The 9,639-nt window shown below is 36.9% G+C and overlaps 1 protein-coding gene across 3 annotated transcripts in view; it reads right to left on the minus strand.

The window, feature by feature from the left end:
• RFWD2 (ring finger and WD repeat domain 2, E3 ubiquitin protein ligase) overlaps positions 1 to 9,639 on the minus strand; it is a 265,833-nt gene that overhangs the window by 116,897 nt on the left and 139,297 nt on the right. The window lies entirely within an intron of this gene.

Genomic DNA, 9,639 nt, shown 5'->3' on the forward strand with positions numbered 1-9,639 from the left:
GGCTCTTGTTCATATGGTACCTCTTGAAATGGTTGAACATTAACCATTTCCTTTTGGTATAATGACTCTGTGTATTCCTTCCATCTTTTCTTGATAATTTATACTTCTTTGAATTAACCAATTGTAGCGTGTTCACTTGTTTAAGCCACCCTCTGGCATAGTGGAAGTAAACTCTGGAGCTAAAGATTAATAGAAAAATTTAGTTAAATTATCTAGTAGAGAAAAAGAAATAAACCCCAAGAGTTGGAAAATATATTCCTCTCCCTCTCCCCTCAAACTATTATTACATTTTGGTCTTCTTGAAATGTGTTCCTATTTAGTAAAACCATGATTCAACAGAGATCCACATGTAAGCAAAAGTTCTAATTCTTTACTTTTGGAATTATAGTACAACGTATATCTAATTTCTCAGTTCTGTTTTCTCCAGCAGTATTTACAAAAAATCAATGCGATCATAATATAAAATAGTATCATTGCTATGATGCTACATCAGAAACTATTCCATGCTAGAAGACTACTGTAGAGGAAAAATGAATATAGTCTAGGGAAAATGTCATCATAAATATTTTAAAATTTGCTTCTAAAATACCAATTAAAAATGTACATTTAAAATCAGAAATCCGTCTTTTACTTCCTACCGAAACAAGTACTCATAAACCCTGGAGAAAATAGAAAAACAAAATAAAAATGTGACTTTTACCAGAAAAACATACTTTTAAACCATGATGAACAAATCAGTCTTGCAAAGAAAGAACACAGAATCACACAATATGTAAGTGACCCCATGCACAACAAAACAAAACAAAATTGCCCGATCCTGGGCCAACCTCACAATCGTTGCCACATTTGAGCTCACTACTGCTACCTCTGTGCCAATCCATCTCATTAGGGACTTCCTCTTTTTCACTGACTCTTTACTTTACCAACCAAGTATGATTACCTTCTCTAGGGATTGATCCCTCCTGAAAATATGTCTGAAGTATGAGATGAAATCTGGTCATCTTGGCTTTTAAGGAGCATTCTGGCTGTAGTTCTTCCAACACAGATTTGTTTGTTCTTTTGGAAGTCAGTCCATGATACTTTTAATATTCTCCTCCGACACTATAATGCAAATGCTCAGTTCTTCTAGGGTCTTCTTTAATCATTGTCAACTTTAACTTGCATATGAAGTTATTGAAAATACCATGGGTTGGGCCAGATGCATCTTAGACCTTAAACTGACAACTTTGCTCTTCAACACTTAAAAGAGGCCTTGTGCAGCAGATTTGCCTTATGCAAAACGTCGTCTGATTTCCTGACTGCTGCTTCCATGAGTGTTGATGGTTGATCTGTACAAAATGAAGTCTCTGACAACTTCAATCTTTTCTCCACTTTATCTTGATGTTATTTATTGGTCCAGTGGTGAGTATTTTTGTTTTCTTTACATTGAGGGCTAACCCATAGAAAAGGATGTGGTCTTAGATCCTCATCAGTAAGTAGTTTAAGTTCTCTTCCCTTTCAAAAAGCATGGTAGCATCATCTGTATATTGCAAGCTGTTAATGAGTCTTCCCCTCCTGATTTCACATTCTTCTTCATATAATCCACTTCTCAAAGTATTTGTTCAGCATACAGATTGAATAAGTATGGTATAACTTACTTGTTTTTGTTGTTGTTAAGTGCTGTCGAACTGGTTCCTACTCATAATGACTCTGTATAGGGTTTCGAGGAGTGGCTGGAGAGCTTGAACCACCGACCTTGTGGTTCAAACCAACCTTGCAGTCCAATGCATTAACCCACAGCACCACAAAATAGTAATTAATTAAACTATAATGCTAGCTCAGGAATATTCCCAAAGCTTATTCCTCCTTTCTACTGCCATAATGTCTGCCATATTTCAGGTCTTTCTCATTTGCCAAAAGGGCTACAAAATTTTACTACAATTATTTCTGTAAGTTGTAAAACACAGAATTCACAGTATCAAGCTAATTACCAACACATTTGTCTAATAATTCCACCAATAGCTATAACTAGCATGGTATTGTCATAAATAAGGAAGCTGTATTTTGTTGAAAATGCATCTACAAATGACATAGGATATTTAAATGAACACAAACAAAAGTCACACTTTGAAACAATTAAATGGAGATATGATAGTCAGTGTATTCCATTCAGGTCTTAAAGACAAAGGTAAACTGCAACTACTACAAATAAAATTGCAAAAAATATGGTTGACAGTAAAATCCATACTATGAATGCAAAATCGTCTAATACTTATTTTATTTGGAATATTAAAACAGCTAAAGATTAAATCATGCAAAATAATCTTTGGATATTTTAATGCACAATTAATAAATAACATTTAGGGTACAATCGCTGAATTTAAAATGTTGCTTAACTATTGAAAACTTTAAGAGCCTACAAACAGATTTAAATGAAACACTCAATTTAGCTAGCAATCAGAGTTTGGACATATTAGCTTAGTAAATGAAAAAAGAGCAACAAAGTATTGATATATATTCAAAACTATATATATATATTTATTTAAAAACTAAAATTATAAATTAGAATAAGAGAACACATACTTACACCACTGGCCATGATTTAAGTGACTGGGAGTGGGTTTGCCCTACCACCAATGTAATGGAACTATACGGCTTGAAAGAGTACATGAAACTACTGTCTGCATATAATAGACAACAGGCAACACAGGACTGATACCAGGTAGCCATAGAGTAGGCTAGATTTCCCCCAAAGGCTCTCTTCACACCTCTAAGTAGGGAGGGGAAACACAAGCACAAAATGTTGGTGATCAAAGGGATTCATTAGCAAATCAAGTGCCACTGCCTCTCTTCCTGCAACAGTCTTTAAAGGAAGGAAAAACTCCAATTTCGACACATATACTGTCATCATAATTTACTAAACATACAAGGCAGAATTAACATGATCAATAACCAGAAGAAAAAAATTAGTCATTAGAAACATACCCTGAGTTTAGAAATTTTTGGTAATGCAGAATGAATAAACATAGAAAACAATAACAGGGGAAACAACTATTTAAATGTACAAAAAAGAATTTATTTAATTAAAAGCATAAAAAAAGTTCACCAGAATTGGAGTTTGCTCTTAAAATATTTCAGTTGGGAGGAGTGCAAGACATGAAGATAACAGAGGTAAATATTATTATAAATGGGCAATCCTGCAATGATGGTGATCTATAAGCAAATGCATGGACAAACGGGTGTGGAAGGGAGAGTAAGACTAACTCCAAGGATACATAGGTTTGGTAGAGAATATTTCAACGTATATATTTACCTATGTCCCCACTTGTCTGTCAGTTTGTCACACTGTGGTGTCTTGCATGTTGCTGTGATTCTGGAAGCTATGTCAACAGTATTTTAAATACCAGCAGTTACTCATGGTGGACAGGTATCAGCTGAGCTTCCAGAATAAGTCATAGAAGGAAAGATGGATATTTCCGAATATTTGGTCACTGGAAACATTATGAATAACAATGAAATACCATCAGCATACTGAATAATGAAACATAATGAACAGCATTAGAATACTGTCATGAATAGCACTATAATATTGTCAGATATAGTGCTGAAAGACAAGACCTTTAGTTGGAAAGCACTCAAATGGTAGAGCTGCCAGCTCAAAATAAAGTTGATCATGATGATGCAGATGGAATAAAGCTTTTGTAACCTTCAATTACTGAGGGTATAAAAGACAAAATGAGGAGAAACCGATGTAAACGTACATTAATAATTGGAATATGGAACATATGGAGTATGAATCTAGGAAAATTGGAAGTTGTCAAAATGAAATGGAATGCATAAAGATTGATGTCCTAGGAATTAGTGAGTGAAATGGACTGGTCTTGGCTATTTTGAATTTGACAATCACATGCCATACTGTGCCAGAAACGAAAAATGGTAGAGGAATGGTATCATGTTCATCATCAAAAAGAACATTTCAAGATCTATCTTGAAGTACAATGCTGTCTGTCATAGGATAATATCCACACGCCTACAAGGAAGACTAGTTCATACAATTTTTATTCAAATTTATGCACTAACTACTAAAGCCAGTGATGATGAAATTGAAGAATTCAACCAAATTCCTCAGTCTGAAATTGATCAAACATATGATCAAGATATATTAACAATTACTGATAATTGGAGACAACAGAAAAGCTCATATCAACAGCCAAAACATAGCCAGGGGTAGACTGTAGAACAGATCATCAATTGCTCATACGCAAGTTCAGACTGAGACAGAAGAAAATTAAAACAAGTCCAGAAGAACCAAAATATGATCCTGAACACATCCCACCCTAAATTTAGAGGTCATCTCAAGAACAGATTTAATGAATCACACACTAATCACCAAAAACCAGAAGAGTTATGGGATGACATCAAGAACCTCATACAGAAAGAAAGCAAGATGTCATTATTACAAGAAAGGACAAAAATGGATGTTAGAAGACTATGAAACTTATTCTCCAGCATGAAAGATAATGCAAATGGAAGAAATGAGGAGGTAAAAGAATTGAACAGAAAATGTCAAAGGGCAGCTCAAGAAGCCAAAGTCTAATATTATAATGAAATGCAAAGACCTGGTTAGGAAACCAAAGGGGAAGAACAAGCTGAAAGAGCTGAAGAAAAAATTTAAGCCTTGACTTGCAGTATTGATGGATTCTATGCACAAAATATTGAATGATGCAGAAAGCTTCAAAAGAAGATGGAAAGACTACAGAGAGCCATTTTACAAAAAAAAAAGGTCAATGTTCAACCACTTCAAGGGTAGCATAAGATCAAAAGCCAATAACACTGAAGAATGAAGTCCAAGGTGCACTGAAAGCATAGGTAAAGAACAAGGCACCCAGAATTGATGAAATACAAATTGAAATACAAGCTGATGTAGAACTGGAGGCCTTATCATCTATGCCAAAGAATTTGGAAGACAGCCACCTGACCAACTGACTGGGAGAGAACCTATTTGTACCCATTCCAAAGACAGCTAACCCAGCAAAATGCAGAAATCATTGGATAATGTCATTAATATCGCATGCAAGTAAAATTCTGTAATCAAAAATGGCCAGAGGTTCAAGCTAGATCCAGAAGAGGACATGAAAAGAGAGATGTAATTGCTGATTTCAGATGGATCTTGGCTGAAAGCAGAGTACCAGAAAAATGTTTACCTGTGCTTTATTAAGTAATGAAAGCCTTTCAATTGTGTGGATCATGAAAAGGTATGGACAACATTGTGGAAAACGAGTTTTTCGGAACACTTAATTGTGCTCATGAGGAACCTATGCACAGACCAAGAGGCAGCTGTTCAAAGAGAACCAGAGAACACTGAATAGTTTAAAATTAGGAAAGATGTATGCCAGAGTTATATTTTTTCACCATAGTTATTCAATCTGTATGCTGAGCAAATAATTTGAGAAGCTGGATTATATGAAGAAGAATGTGGCATCAGGATTGCAAGAAAACTCATTAACAACCTTAGATATGCAGATGATATAACCTTGCTTGCTGAAAGGGAAGAGGACTTAAATCATCCACACTCATGGAAGCAGAACTCAAGAATTTAAACAAGATACTACATTAGGCAAATCTGCTGGACAAGTCTTCTTTTAAGTGTTGAAGAGCAAAGCTATCAATTTGAGGACTAAGGTGTGCCTGGCCCAACCCATAGTGTTTTCATAACCCCATATGCATCTGAAAGCTGGACAATGAGTAAAGAAACCCTAGAAGAATTGAGCATCTGAGTTATGGCGTTGCAGAATATTAAAAGTGCCATGGACTGCCAAAAGAACAAACAAATCTGTGTTGGAAGAAATACAACCAACATGCTCCTTAGAAGCCAGGATGGCCAGACTTCGTCTCTCATACTACAGACATTTTATCAGGAACAAATCCCTGGAAAAGGACATCATGCTTGGTAAATTGGAACATCAGAGAAAAATAGGAAAACCCCCAATGAGATGGACTGGCACAGCAGCAGCAATGGGCTCAAGGGTGGCAAAAATTGCTAGACTGGCATAGGACCAGGTAGTTTTAGCCTGCTGTGCATATAAGGTTGCTGTGAGTCAGTACTGACTCAATGGCACCTAACAACAACAAAAAATGTACCTATGCTGCAGGAGTACTGGTGTGGTCAGTTTGAACAGCAATTTCGGCAGCTCAAATTCATCAGTGGCTCCTCGGACATCTTACACAGGGTCACTATGAGTCAGAACCAACTTGATAGCACTTAATGACAACATGCTGCAAATATAGCCATGACTGTGGTGAAGCATATAGGGGGCAAAGTTATGAAAGCTTCTTAGGAATAACCAATAACCTTGAATGAATAAGTCCTGGGCCTTCAGGCCAACGGTCACAGTCTCAAGGTATAATTGGCATGACACAGGACAGAATGACAATGTTCTACATCCTACTTTGGTGAGTATTGACTGCGGCATTAGAAGTGTGTAAGTGGCCATCGAAAGTGCAACTACTCATTTATCCCCATCCATAGCAAAGAAGAGTGAAGAAAACCACATCCATGTAGAAACAACTAATCAACTGGCCTAATGGAACACATGAACCCTAGCCTCCATGTCTCTGAGACTAGAAAAACTAGATGGTGCTAACTTACCACTTCACCAACTGCTCTGAAAGTGATGGCATTAGGAGGTCTTGAATAGAGTGGGAGGAAAACATGGAGAAAAAAATAAAAAACATGAATAAGTCCAGCTAACTGGTGGGAGAGAAACAGGTGGAACCCTTGAGACTATGATTCTTAGTTACCATTTAGGTCTGCAACTAAAATCACCCTCGTGACTCAATTTTCAGTGAAACAATTGACAGGTCTACAAAGGGAACAGTAACACTATGGAGGTACATAGTCCTTTAGATAAATAACAACTATTTGAGATCAAAAGGGCAGCATTTACCTAAAAACCAAGTTCAGAAGGGTTAGAAAGATGAAGGAATAGAAACAAGATATATGGAGCAAGTGGGATAAGTAATGTTACATTGTGAGAATTGCAATTAATAGCCTCAAACAAAATCTGCAAAAATTGCTGAAGGAAACACTGATTCAATGATTTCAATCACATCAATACAACAGTTGAACTGCTTCCTCCCTGGGGGTTCATGTACAAATATCCTCTTTCAAACTCTCACATATTTGTAGGGTGTTTAAATATATAAACATTCCACTCTTCTTCCATTATTCATTCAGGCTATGTCTCTGTCCATGTATCTACAAACAGAAAACTGTTGTTCCAAGGTTGTGTATATATCATTATTTACATCTATCTACCTTGCATACCTCCGTATCTTCAACTGTCTTCTGCCAAGCTCCCTCTTCTTGTATATTGCCCTCATCATCACCTGAGTTAGCATGTGTCTACCTTCTAGTCCATGTATGGGAAATGTCAGGCCCTAGAAATCATTTGGTCTGCCCCTGCCAAGCCATCCACCACCATGGTACTTTTGTTGTTGCTGCTTATTTTCACTGAGTCAGTTCCGACTCATAGGGTTTCAGAATAGCAGCTGACTAGGGGTGAGTTAAGTGTTTGACCAAATACAGTAAGCTAATTTTGAATTAGATTTTTATATGGCCTGTAAATGATGTTATAAACTTTGGCAGAATAAAGGTTCCCCATCCCTGCTCCAGCCAGTGAAATACTCTCCCTTCCCCACCCCTGGTAATATCAAAGAATGTTTCTTTTAGTATGAAAAACTTTTCTTGAGTTTTGACTTATTTCACTAAGCATAATGTTCTCCAGGTTCATCCATGTTATGAGGTGATTTACAGACTCACTGTTATTTTTCAATGTTGCACAGTATTCCATTGTGTGTATGTACCAGAGTTTATTTATCCATTCTCCCATTGATGGGCATTTAGGCTGTCTCCATCTTTTTTTATTTTCTTCTTCTAGCTATTATTTTTTTTTTTAATGTTTTATTGTGAATTATGTGATAGTTTGCATGCGAGAACACTAGTTTTACATTCATCCTATCATATATTATTTCATTGCCATGGTTACAATCCCCTCCATGTATCATCAACCAACCAGAGTGTCTCCATCTTTTTGCTATTGTGAATAGTGCTGTGATAAACATCAGTGTGCATATATCATTTCCTGGCTCTTATTTCATGTGGATATACATCAAGTAGAGAAATTAAAAGACAGGAAAATGTTTAAGTCCTCCTGTACTTACTAGCAGCCCATGTGAGATGGTTCGCTATGAGAGTAAAAAAAGATAGGATTCCTTTTAAGAACAGAATACAGACTTTGCGGGTCAATCATCAGCATGGAATATCAGTATTTTAAACATTTAAGGAGTTCAATCTCAAATTTTACTCTGAAATTCCTGGGGAACTTTTTTAAAAAAGAAATTCAGATTTTTCATATTCTCTAAGCAAGAATTTCGCTATTACTGTGGAGGAGCATGGCAAGTATACCTATGTCATTAATCCCCTCTGTACTCGGGACAGCAGGTTAAGAGCTGTCAGACCCAAGCTACTCTCCTCTGTTTGTTCCAATTGCTGTTAAGTGCCATCAAGTCAGTTCTGAATCACAGTGACCCTATGTAGGGTTTACAAGGATCGGTTAGTAAGTTTTTATTGCCAACCTTGTGGTTAGCAGTCCAGTACTTATCCTATAGCACAAAACCAGTACTTCTTTGTTCCAGTAGGCAGTACATATATTGTTATTTTTTTTTCTTTTACCACAGCAGAAAACAGCAGTCTAAAATTATATCTGAGTATCACATTATCAACTAAACTAAACAATCTACACTATTTTGCTTCTCTTCAGCTATGAAGACTAGCCTGGGTGGACTGATTTAAGGGTTCTCCCTGTCAACCCCAGCCAACTGCCCTAAAATCAGATGAAATAAATATATCAACAACCCACCCATAGCATGTATGGTAGTTAACTAGTTAGGAAGCTCTGTACACTAAATTATTTTTTTATCCTATTTTCTTTCATACATTCAAGAAGCTAAAGTAAGAATATAAAAATACAAATAAGTATAGTCTTATTAAGATACAACCAAGATGGCGGACCATGTAGACGTGCAGTGAGGAGCTCCGTCAGCAACAACACAGATTACCTGGCTAAGCAGGCTCAAGGGATGGTGCTAGAACTCTGAACCATATATAAAGGAATATTTAGAAGATTAGAAGGCTTACAGCCAAGGGAACTTGTAGCAGAATCAAGAAATCCATTGCTTTCAAATTCAAGATGCTCACCTATTCCCAGAGACACCGTCTTTGGAGAGACCAAGTGGGGGAAGGATCAGAACAGCCACGAACACCTGACAGAACCGTGGAGATACAGGTGTGGACATTCACTTTTTGGTATCTGTTCACTGGTCTCTTACCGTCTGCACACCTCCATTCTGGTGACTAGAGGGGATGCCCAATTGAATGGATACCCCACCCCCACCCCTGAGGGGTTCTACTACGCATGCATACAGATCTTCTCAGAATTTAAAGTAACAGTTTCCACTTAAAACCAAATGGCCACCACTCGTCTGTCCATTTGTCGTACTGTAGTGACTTGTGAGTTGCTATGATTCTGAAAGCTAAGCCACCAGAATTTTAAATAACCAGCAGGGTCACCCATGGTGGACAGGTTTCAGATGAGCTTC

The sequence above is a fragment of the Chrysochloris asiatica genome, unplaced genomic scaffold, assembly GCF_000296735.1.
Source record: "Chrysochloris asiatica unplaced genomic scaffold, ChrAsi1.0 scaffold00100, whole genome shotgun sequence".
NCBI classification, from domain to species: domain Eukaryota; kingdom Metazoa; phylum Chordata; class Mammalia; order Afrosoricida; family Chrysochloridae; genus Chrysochloris; species Chrysochloris asiatica.